Below are 12,188 nucleotides of genomic sequence, written 5' to 3' on the forward strand. Positions count from 1 at the left end.
TTTATAAAAAGTTCTTTGAGCCAGAGGGTATGCCTGAAAGCAAGATCTGGAAAGACATACATACTTGCTGAGGGATATTTCTAAGCACAGAAATTCAAGGGAGAGAGTGTTGCAAGGATGGAAATAAAGCAAAGATTTGAAAGACAAAAGGTAAAGTCCACAGAACCCTTTAGATGTCTTCAGGGTGGGTGGAGGTGCTTCTAACCAGAATAGGAAATACAGACGTACAGTTCTGGAAGTGCAAGATAATTGCTTGTAGGGCATCTAAGTAGTTGGAATTAGGCCTGTGCCAGAACCATGTATCTAGCTGTCTGTTAAGGTGGTGCTTAGAGCCAGAGGACATAAGATCATACAAGGAGCTGTGGTAAGGAGAGGTAATGTCAGCATAAAGAGGAGAGGAGATTGCAAAGGAAAAGAAAGCCAAAAGAAACTAGCCTTAGGTGATGTTACACACCTAGAGCTTTTGAAAACTGCTCCATGCTGCAAAAACGAAGGTTAAAGGGATTCTTTTGGGTTGCCACAAGATGGTTGGTGACATTTATTTGCCAGGCACTTTCAGTGGAGCAACAAACTTGATTGCCATGGATGGAGAAAAGTGTTGAATTTGAGAGGAAGTGGGAGTCAGTTTGGTGTAAGACCTATGTTGGGTTTTGATGTATAGCAAACAGATCACCAGTTTTAAGCATTGTCCTGGACTGCTTTACACAGTAATAGTTCTATATATACCATGAAGAAACCCATGTGGTGTTTCGTTTTTGAAAGGAAAACATACTTTTTTAGTTAACGGTATTTTTTAGCATGGTGCAAAGATACCTAACAGTTAACTGAGTATTTGTGCAAAGCACAGTGCTAAGTACTTTATATACATTATTTTTAGTCCTAACAATGACTCTGAGTTAGGTACTGTTTTATTCCCATGTACAGATAAGTAATTGAGAAAAAGAGAGATCATGCAACTTGCCCAAGGTTTGTGGTTAAATGTTGAAGCTAAGATTTTCATTGTGGTAATCGAGCTTCAGAGCAAGTGCTGGTCTACCTCTACAGAGAAATAGGAATTAGTGCTTACTCAGCAGTCATGTTTGAAAGAACCTTTTCATTTTAAGTACTTAACAATAAGATGTGTTTAAATTTAAGAATGTATAGTTAGGCTGGTCATATCTTTTATAGTCCAAACCAGAACAACTTTGAGATCAAAAGAATACACTATTAGTAATTGGAAGGGGCAACAAACAAAAAATGGGGATCTCCTGGGCAAGCCGGGATGTATGGCACAGTGTTTAAACTGGTCTTTAAAAAAAGCATTTTGGGGTTAGTATTGGGTTGGCCAAAAAGTCTGTTTAGTTTTTTCTGTAAAAGGTGTTTTTCATTATCACCAATAACTTGATTGATTTGGCTATTTTGAGTATGCCAGCTATCTCCTGCATGGTATAACGTTGTTGTTCTCAGTGTCTCGATTTGGTGGCTGTAGACTGCTCTACCCGACCATGGAACATCGTCCAGTGAGATATCTTTAGCACGAACTTCACAAACCACTTTTCACACGTTTGATCCAGTACAGCACCTTCTCCATACACTGTACAAATCTTTTTTTGTGTTTTAGTTGCGTTTTTATCTTTCTTGAAATAATAAAGCATAATATGTCAAAAATGTGTATTTTCTTCCATCAATATTAAAATGACTACACAAAAATTCAATTTTGATGTTTTTTTTAAATGCACGCTGATATGACAGCTGTCATATTCTAACAATTGTTTTGAATGAAATTAAAAACAACTAAACACTACTAGAGCCATCTTACAGAAAAAAACTGAACAAACTTTGGCTGACCCAGTATTTACTTTCAATATCATACTCCTAGATATTTAAACTATAGCCATGTATGTGTGTAAGTGTATGATGAGTTCAAATAGATTAAAGGTATGATTAATACAAAGCAATTCTCTGAGACACATCTACTTCCAAAAATGCTCATGTATAACATCTATGAAATTGAGTAAGGGGAGAAAAGTGGAGAAAGCAAACACTGCTTTTGTAGGCTTTTGTATAGTTAATTACGGGTAAGCATTAACTGGAGCTCTCCATTTTGCTGTAGAAGAATACATTTGGCGGAGTGGAACTAGATGAGAGTGTTATCTTTAGAAAACTTCATACATGTGATTTAAATGTCATCTTTCATTAAATTGGCTCGAATGCAAATACTGATCTGTATGCACATGCAAAGGATTCTATGCCTACAAAGTGGAAATCAGTACCCAAATCAGCAATCAACAAGATTTTCTGGTTTAAGTTACTAAAAACGTTGGGGGTGGGGTGGCAGGGTCAAAAGTATATGAGATACTGGTACATCAAAAATTTCAGTAAAGAAAAACTAGAAAATACCAGTGATTTAAAAATACAATTATTATATTAAAAACTTGGATAGTTTTTAAATATTGATCAGGCTACATAGCACCCTGTTATACACCAGTTTAAATCAGATGGAGCTCATAGTCCATGAATTAGAATTTTCCTTTAATAAGACTGCATCTGCTCCTCCAGATATATCAAGAGCCCGTTAAGAGCTGTGTGTCAACAATAGGTAATCTAGATAACATTGGAGGCCATGTGATGCTACGACTCTGAAACTTGCATTTTAGGCTTGCTTCAGCCTCTATCGAGCCCCTTCTCCCATTCCTTTCTTTCAGTTGATTTAACTTTATTTTCAAGAATACATAACATGTACATGGTTCAAAATGCAAACTATTAAAAGTTACTTTCAGAGAAGTCTTGCTGCCATCCTTTTTACCTTCATATTGTCTCTACCCACCAGTTTCAGGTACCATTCTTTTTTTGTTTGTTTTAAATCCTTACTCAAGGACACTTTCATAGCTCTTGAAGAGAGAGGAAGGGAGAGAGAAACATCAGTTGGTTGCCTTTTCCTGTACTCCCCAACCCCCCATGCCCTGACCAATAATCAAACCCACGACCTTTGGGTCTACAAGTTGATGCTCCAAACAACGTAGCACCAGCCCAGGCAGTCATTAACCATTTTATTTATTTTATTTTATTTTATTTTTATTTTATTTTAATTTTATTTTTAGAGAGAGGAAGGCAGGAAGAAAGAGCAGGAGAGAAACATCAATGTGTGGTTGCCTCTCGTGCGCTCCCTACTGGGGACCTGACTTGCAACCCAGGCATGTACTCTTAACTGGGGTTTTAACCAGTGACCCTTTGGTTTGCAGGCTGGCACTCAATCCACTGAGCAACACCAGCCAGGGCAACCATTTTCAATTTATGAGCTCATATTTCCTTTCTTTTTTTATAACTAAATTATGCATAGCCCTATTTCCCTCTCTTTTTATATATACAAGGTGTAGCATGCTGTATACATTTTTGGGCACCTTGATTTTTTTTCACTGAATATATCCTAAAAATCATTAATTCATAGTGTACCATTGTTGTTTGCATGTACCATCTCCTAAAAATGGACATTTGGAGGTGTTTTCAATCTTTTGCTATTTCAAATAATGTCTCAATGACATGCATATGTTCTTTGGTTTTTGTGAAGGTATATCTTCAGGGTGAAGTCCTAGAGTAAGTGAATATATAGTTTTGCTTGTATTGCCCTTCATAGCTATACTGTATTAAACTCACCCAAGCAATGTATGAACATGACTATTTCTCCTACAGCCTTGCCACCAGTCATATATGGTGAAGCATTTGTAGTCTTGCAAATACAATAGGTAAAAATGGAATCTTAGAATAGTTTCAATTTGTATTTCTTTTATGACTAAGGTTGAGTGGTTTTTCATATATTTAAGAATTATTTGCCTGTTTTTTTAACTTTATCTTTTTTGAGATATGGTTATGTACAGTAAATGGAACAGATCTTAAGTGTACAGTTTGATGAGTTTTGACAAGTACACTGTACCTCAATCAAGAATAATGCATTGCCCTCATCCTAGAAAGATCCCTTGTGTCCTTTCTCATTCTATCCCCTTCCTCCTCTGCTGCCCTTTCACTCAACTGCTTTTCTGATTTCTATTCCCATAGATTAATTTAGCTATTCTTAAACATCATAAAAGTGGAAGCATGAAAATGTACCTTTTATGTTTTCAACTTTCATGAGAATAATGTTTTTGAAATTCATCTTATGTTGCTGTATGAGTAGTTTTATTTTTCTGAGTAGTATTTCGTTGTGTGAATTGTCCATTCTCCTGCTAATTGACATTTGTGTTGTTTCCTATTTTTGCTACTAAGAATAAACATGGCTGGATCATGAAGTAGGTATATACTAAATTTATAAGAAATTGTTATACATTTTCCACAATGGTTGTACCAGTAACACTTCTACCTGCAATATGTGAGAGTTCTAGTTGCTCTGCGTTCTTACACACACTTAGTGTTGTTAGTTTTCAGAAGTTTAGCCATTGTAGTTTATGTGTGATATGTCTTTATGGTTATAATTTATATTTCTGTGATGACCAATGTAGAATATCTTTGCATATGTATATTGACCATTCATATAACTTCTTTTATGAAGTGTGCAAATATTTTGCCCATTTTAAATTGGTTTGTCTTTTTATTCATTTATGGAGGGCTCCTTGTCTAATCTGGTTATAAGCCATTTGTCAAATATTTGTGTTACAAATATTTGTCCCAGTCTATGATTTGCCGTGCCATTTCATTTTCTTAATGGTGTCTTTTAACATTATTTTTACTTTTCAATTACACTTGGCATACAATATTAGTTTCAGGTGTACAACATAGTGATTAGACATTTATATAATTTACAAAGTGATAATCCCAGTAGGTCTCTTCCCATATAAATTCTTAATGGTGTCTTTTTTAGTATAATTTATTGATTGTGGTATTACAGTTGTCCCTTTTTCCCTTTTATCTCCCTCTGCCCAGCACCCCCCTCCCTTGTTGGGAACCGCCCTGACTGGTATCAGAAGCTGAAACCCCCGCCTAGCTAAGGCTAAGGGAACACCCTTGGAACTGTAAGCCAGCAAGGAGACAAAAGCTTATCTTCTTGGCAGGAATGCTGCTTCTGCTGCTTTATTCATGACTGAACCCCAAAAAGCTTGGTCAGTTAGCCAAAGACGGGTAAGATTCCCCACGGGGGCAACGACCTAAGACAGGCACGATCACTTTGGGAGGCCCCTCCAAAAGAAGGACTTGGGGGGCTGCAGCAAAAGGGGGTGATGGACCCTCGCTCCTCGGCTTTGACATAGCCTGAGTTCTCAGCGTCTGGGAAAAAACCTCCTTGTCTCCCAGTTGCCTTAGTTCCCTTGCTCCACCTAAGCCTGAAATAATGACAGGGTGGTGCAGCTCTGTACTGAGAAGTGCAGATTCCCCGGGTGATCAGGCCTAAGAAAGAACATGTAAATTACTGTGAAACCTTCTTTGTTTAGAATGCTCTCAGTTGAATGAGAAGGGTCTTAGGAGGAAGTTATTTTGTTCCTCAGTCTTACAGCTCTTTGACCCCCAACTCAATAGACCGGCAGAGTTCTTTGTTTTCTATGGTTCCTTACTTCCCCCCTAATGAGTACTGTACTTTACCTGAATTATTATGCAGAAATGAGCCCTAATAAAAGCAGGTATGGACGGTAAATCAGCGCGCTCCCCACTAGGGGGGGTGGCCATTTCGTCCCTACTTCCCCACAGAAACTAGTTTGTCTCTGTGCATGTGTTGTTTTTTCTCGCGTGTTTATCGTCGAGCCATCCACAGCGTTCCGTGGTCACTGCTGGCCGGTGACCCATGCGCAACACTCCCTTTAGCATTGCCCCACCTTAATTCATGTCCATGGGTTGTACAAGAAGCCAAGTTCCTTGGCTTCTCCATTTCCTATACTATTCTTAACCTCCCCCTGTCTATTTTGTACCTACCAATTATGATTTTCATTCCCTGTATCTTTTTTCCCTATTCTCCCCCCACCCCTTCCCACTAATAATCCTCCATGTGATCTCTATTTCTGTGATTCTGTTTCTGTTCTAGTGGTTTGCTTAGTTTGTTTTTGTGTTTTAGGTTCAGGGTTTTTTTTTTTTTAAAGATTTTATTCATTTACTTTTAGAGAGAGGGGAAGGGAGGGAGAAAGAAAGGGAGAGAAATACCAATGTGTGGTTGCCTCTTGTGTGGCCCCACTGGAGACTTGGCCTGCAACTCAGGCATGTGCCCTGACTGGGAATCGAACCGGCAACCCTTTGGTCTGCAGCCTGAGCTCAATCCACTGAGCTACACCAGCCAGGGCAGGTTTAGTTTTTGATAGTTGTGAGTTTATTGTCATTTTATTGTTCATAGTTTTGATATTCTTTTTCTTAGATAAGTCCCTTTAACATTTCATATAATAAGTGCTTGGTGATGATGAACTCCTTTAGCTTTACCTTATCTGGGAATCACTTTATCTGCCCTTCCATTCTAAATGATAGCTTTGCTGGATAGAGCAATCTTAGATGTAGGTCCTATCCTTTCATGACTTGGAATACTTCTTTCCAGCCCCTTCTTGCCTATAAGGTTTCTTTTGAGAAATCAGTTGATAGTCTTATGGGAACTCCTTTGTAAGTAATTCTCTCTTTTTCTGTTACTGCTTTTAAGATTCTCTCCTTATCTTTAATCTTGGGTAATTTAATTATGATGTGCCTTGCTGTGTTTCTTCTTGGATGCAACTTCTTTGGGACTCTCTGAGCTTCCTGGACTTTCATGTGTACTTTCTTTCCCAGATTGGGGAAGTTTTCCTTCATTATTTTTTCAAATAAAATTTCAATTTCTTGCTCTTCCTGTTCTCCTTCTCGCACCCCTATGATTCAGATGTTGGAATGTTTAAAAATGTCCTGGAGGATCCTAAGCCTCTCTTCATTTTTCTGAATTCCTGTTTCTTTATTCTGTTCTGGTTGAAGATTCATTTCTTCCTTCTGCTCCAAACTGTTGATTTGAGTCCTGGTTTCCTTCCCTTCACTGTTGGTTCCCTCTATATTTTTCTTTATTTCATTTGCATAGCCTTCACTTCTTCCTCTATTTTGTGACCATACTCAGTCATTTCTATGAACATCCTGATTACCAGTGTTTTAAACTGGGCATCTGATAATTTGGCTATCTCTTCATCACTTAGCTCTTTTTCTGGAGTTTTGATCTGTTGTTTTATTTGAGCCATATTTCTTTTTTTCACTCACCTGTTATGTTGTAAGGGTTGGAGCCTTAGGTATGGGCCAGGGCAGGGCAACCCACTTTGCTGTGCTGTGGAGCTGTATGTAGGGGAGTGATCAGAGAGGGAACAATGTCACTTGCTTGGCTCTCCACCCACTTTCAGCCATTTCTCCCACTTCCCACAAGTGAATTGTATCCTTTCCAGCACTGATTCCCAGATGAGTGGGCTTGTGTATGTTCTAGGATCCTCTGGGCCTCTCTAAGGAACTCTCCTGTGAGACTGGGAGTTTCTCTGATTGCTACAACCGCACATGTTTTTATAGCCAGAGGTTTTTAGACTAGTTTCCCACATTGGAACTCTGGGTTGTGTGGTCTGTCTCAGTCCCCAGTTGTTGTTCTTGGTTTATCTGTTCACAAATGTGGGATATCCTGGTCAGTCAGCTGTTGCCTTATCGTGCATCCTCGCTGTCCGGCTTCCCATCTCTGCCCCTCCTATCAGTCTGGATGAATGTTTCTTCTTTAACTCCTTGGTTGTTGGACTTTCATACAATTTGAATTTCTGGCAGTTCTGGTTGTTTTCTAGCTTTAAATTGGTTGTGTGAGTAAGCCAAGTGTATATACCTATGCCTCCATCTTGGCTGGAAGTTCCCTTAATCTTAATGGTGTCTTGATGAGCACAAGTTCTTAATCTTGACAAAATTTAGCATATCATTTTTTGCTTATAGTTAGTGTTTTTTTCTCTGTTCTGTATAGGAAATCTTGGTCTCAGATATTCTCTGTTTTCTACTAGAAGAGTTATAGTTTTCGTTTTTACATGCAGGTCTCTAAGTCATCTCAATTTAGTTTTTGTGTTCTATGAAGTCTTTCAATCAGGTAGTGTAACTTTTCCAACTTTGTTATTTTTCCCAAAGTTGTTTTGAGTATTCTAGGTCCTTTGCATTTCTTGATGAATTTTAGCATTAGCTTGCCAAATTCTGCAAGGAATAAATCCTGCTGGAATTTTGACTGAGATTACAGAGAATCTATAGATTAATTTGTGGAGAATTGACATCTTAACAGTATTGATTTTCTGACCCATGAAAAAGGCATATTTCTCTATTGATTTAGATATTCTGTAATTTCTCTCAGCAGTGTTTCATAGTTTTCAGTAAACATATCTTCATATCCTTAAATATTTGATATTTTTGATGTGAATTGTAGGTTAAAAAATTTTAATTTCCAGCCCTGGCTGTTGTGGCTCAGTGGATTGAGTGCTGGCCTGCAAACCAAACAGTTGTCAGTTCAATTCCCAGTGAGGGCATATGCCCGGGTTGTAGGCCAGGTCCCCAGTAGGGGGCATGTGAGAGGCAACCACACATTGATATTTCTCTCCCTCTCTTTCTCCCTCCCTTCCCCTCTCTCTGAAAATAAATAAATAAAATCTGTTTTTAAAGTAGCAAAAATAATTGAAAAAATAAATTTTTAATTTCTATTTGTTGTTAGTTTATAAAATTACACTTGATTATTGCATATTGAATATTGACTTTGTGCCCTGCAACTTTGTGTCCTGCAACTTTGCTAAGCCAATTTATTAGTTGTAGTAGCTTATCTATAGATTCCTTAGGATTTTCTACACAAATAATTACATTATCTCTGAATAAAGATAATCTTACTGCATTCTTTCCAATATGGAGGCTTCTTATTTCTTTATTTTGCCTCTTTGCACTGGCTTGAACCTTTAATACAATGTTGAATTGAAGTGGTCAGAATAGACATCCTTTCCTGTTTCCAGTTTTAGGGGAAAGTAAGTACAATGTTAACTGAAAGTTTTTCATCGAAGTCTTCTATCAGTTTTAGGATGCCCCCCTTCTATTGCCTGTTGGCTGAGGTTGTTTTCTTAAAATTAGGAATGTATGCTGTATTTTATAAATAATTTTTCTGCACTGACTGAGGTGATTATATGGTTTTCCTTTTTCAGTCTGCTAAGGTGGTGAGTTACACTGATTTTTAAATGTTAAAATAATCATATACTCCTGGGATAAAGTCCACTTGCTCATGATATTTTATTATTTCACATATTGTTGTATTATATATTGTCAAATTTTTGTTGAAAATTTTTGCATCTGTGTTCATGAGGGATATTGGTCAATAGTTTTGTTTTTTTGGTAATGATTTTGTACAGTTTTGTTATCAGAGTATCATTGGCTTCAGATTATGAGTTGGAAAATATTCTCTCATCAGTTTACATGAAGAGTTTGTGTACAACTTGTATTATTTCTTCTCAAAATGTTTGATGGAATTCATTAGTAAAGTCACCAGGGCCTGGAATTTTCTTCGTGAAAAAGTTTTTAACTATAAAATCAATTTCTTCAATATATATAGGCTGGCTGTTCAGGTTATCTATTTCTTCTGGAGGGAGTTTTGGTAGTTTGTGTTTTTTTCTTTAAGTAATTTATCCCTTTTAATATTTGTGGAATCTGTAGTTCTCTATCATTCCTGATATTAGAGAATTGTGTCTTCCCCCCAACCCCAGTCTGGCTGGAGGTTAACAAATTTTCTTGATCTTCTCAAAGAACCAATTTTCAACTTCTAAGATTTTCTTCCTTATTGTATTTCTGTTTTCCTTTGTCTCATCTTTATTCTTCTTTCTGTTTACTTCAGGTTTCTTTAGTTGCTCTTATTCTAGTTTCTTTAGGTTGAAGCTGAGGTCATTAAGACATTTTATAGTACCGTTGACCCTTGAACAATGAGGGGGTTAGGGGATACTGACCTCCTGTGCAGTTGAAATTGCTCATATAACTACAATCAATGCTCTTCATATGCCAATTCCCAACTGAAGAGTTGACCCTTGAACAATATGGCATTGAACTGTACAGTTCAACTGGAAAAAAAATCCATGTGTAAGTGGACCTGTGCAGTTCAAACCCAGGTTGTTTGAAGGTCATCTGTATAGTAATTCAGTTCTATAAATTTCTATCTAATTAATAATGTTTTAGCTTGTGTCAGGATCCCCCAAGACCAATTTCATTCAGGCTTGCTGACTTGCTATGGAGTTACAGGACTCAGAAACTGTTTCATACATGGTTATAATTTATTTACAGTGAAAGATGCATATTAAAATCAGCAAAGGGAAAAGGCAGATGGGTAGAAACATGAGGAAAACTAGGCACAAGCACAAAGGAAAACAGTTTTCTAGGTATCCTCTCACAGTAGAGTTGCTCAGTAGATGTGCTTAATTCCTCCAGCAACAATAAGTGACAACATGTGAAGTGTTGCTACCCAGAGGAGCCTCAGGATTTTTATTGGGGGTGGGCACTATAAATCACATTAGCATAAGCTATCTGGTTAAACTGGCTCAAGACCTCAGACATACAAAAACACTAAACAGAGAGAGTGTTTCCAGATCTCAGTGTTTCATTCCCAGGAGTTGCCCAAGAGTTTTTCTTGGGAATGTGCAGGATTTGAGCAGCCTAGACCAACTGAGTCAATTTTTTCCTGTACAAGTACCTTCCACAAACTTGGATATAATGTATTTTCATCTTCACTCATTTCAAAATGTTTTATGATTTCCCTCTTCGATTTCTTTCACACATGGATTTAGATAATAAGTTTGTTATTTAGCTTCCAACTTTTGAGGGCTTTTCAGGATATTATTCTTGTTGGTTTGTAATTTAATTCTATTGTAGTCAGATAATATGTTTTGTATGTCTTGAATCTTTTAAAATTTATTTGGACTTCGCAGGTTCGATTCCCAGTCAGGGCACATGCCTGGGTTGTAGGCCACGGCCGCCAGCAACCGCACATTGATGTTTCTCTCTCTCTCTCTCTTTCTCCCTTCCTTCCCTCTCTAAAAAAATAAATAAATAAAATCTTTTAAAAAAATTATTTGGACTATTTTATGGCCTGAAATATGGCCCTTGGTAAATGCTCCATGTGTGCTTGAAAAGAATGTGTATTCTGCTGTTAGACAGAGTTTTCTGTAAGTTATAGTTAAGGCAAATTGGTTGACAGTGTTATTCAAGTCTATTTCTATACTGGTTTTCTGTCCATTTGTTCTATCAATTATTGAGAGATTTGTGGATTTGTCTATTTTCCCATGAACTCCTCTCAGATTTTACTTCATGTATTTCGAAGTTTGGTTATTTAGGTGCAAAAACATTTAGAATTGTTATATTCTCTTGATGAACATAACAGATGAACAGACCCTCTTTATCATTATGAGATGACCTTCCTTATTCCTGGCAATATCATTTGCTCAAAAATCTATTTTTCTTTTATTAAAGCCACTCCAGCTTTTTAAAATTAGTTTCTGCATGCTTCATGATTTTTATTTTGGTGAAGGTTTTTAAATGTTTTATTTTTTTTCCTTTTATTGAATCTTTTGGGGTGACACTGGTTAGCAAAATTATATAGGTTTTAGGTGCACAGTTCTACAACACATTAATTGTACACTATTGTGTGTTCTCCACCCCAAGTCAAGTCTCTGTCCAACACTATTTATTGCCCTATACCCTCTTCCATTGCCCCCCACTGCCCTCCCCTGGCAGCCACCACACTGTTGTCTGTCCCCATGAGTTTTTTCTGCCACCCCACAGTACCCCCAGACAGCTGTCAGCCTGCTCTCTATGAGTCTGTCTCTATTTTGCTTGTTAGTTCATTTTGTTCATTGGATTCCACATATGAATGAAATCATATGGTATTTGTCTTTCATTGACTGGCTTATTTCATTTAGCACAATGCTCTCCATGTCCATCCATGCTGTTGCAAAGGATTACATTTCCTTTTTTATAGCCAAGTAGTATTCCATCATATAAATGTACCATTGCTTTTTTTAACCACTCTTGTACTGATGGGCACTTGGGTTGCTTCCAAATCTTCGCTATTGTAAATAATGCTGCAATTAACATAGGGGTGTGTATATACTTTCAAATAGTGTTTTGGGTTTTTTTCAGATATATTCCCAGATGCTTTAACTTTTAACCTTTAAATAAAGTTTAACTAACCTTATTTAAATAACCTTTAAATGTTTTTAAATAAAGAGGTTTTTAAATGCAGCATATAGTTAATCTTGCTTTTAAAAAAA

This window comes from Phyllostomus hastatus, unplaced genomic scaffold (assembly GCF_019186645.2).
Source record: "Phyllostomus hastatus isolate PE091 unplaced genomic scaffold, TTU_PhHast_1.1 phas_scaffold_200, whole genome shotgun sequence".
NCBI lineage: Eukaryota > Metazoa > Chordata > Mammalia > Chiroptera > Phyllostomidae > Phyllostomus > Phyllostomus hastatus.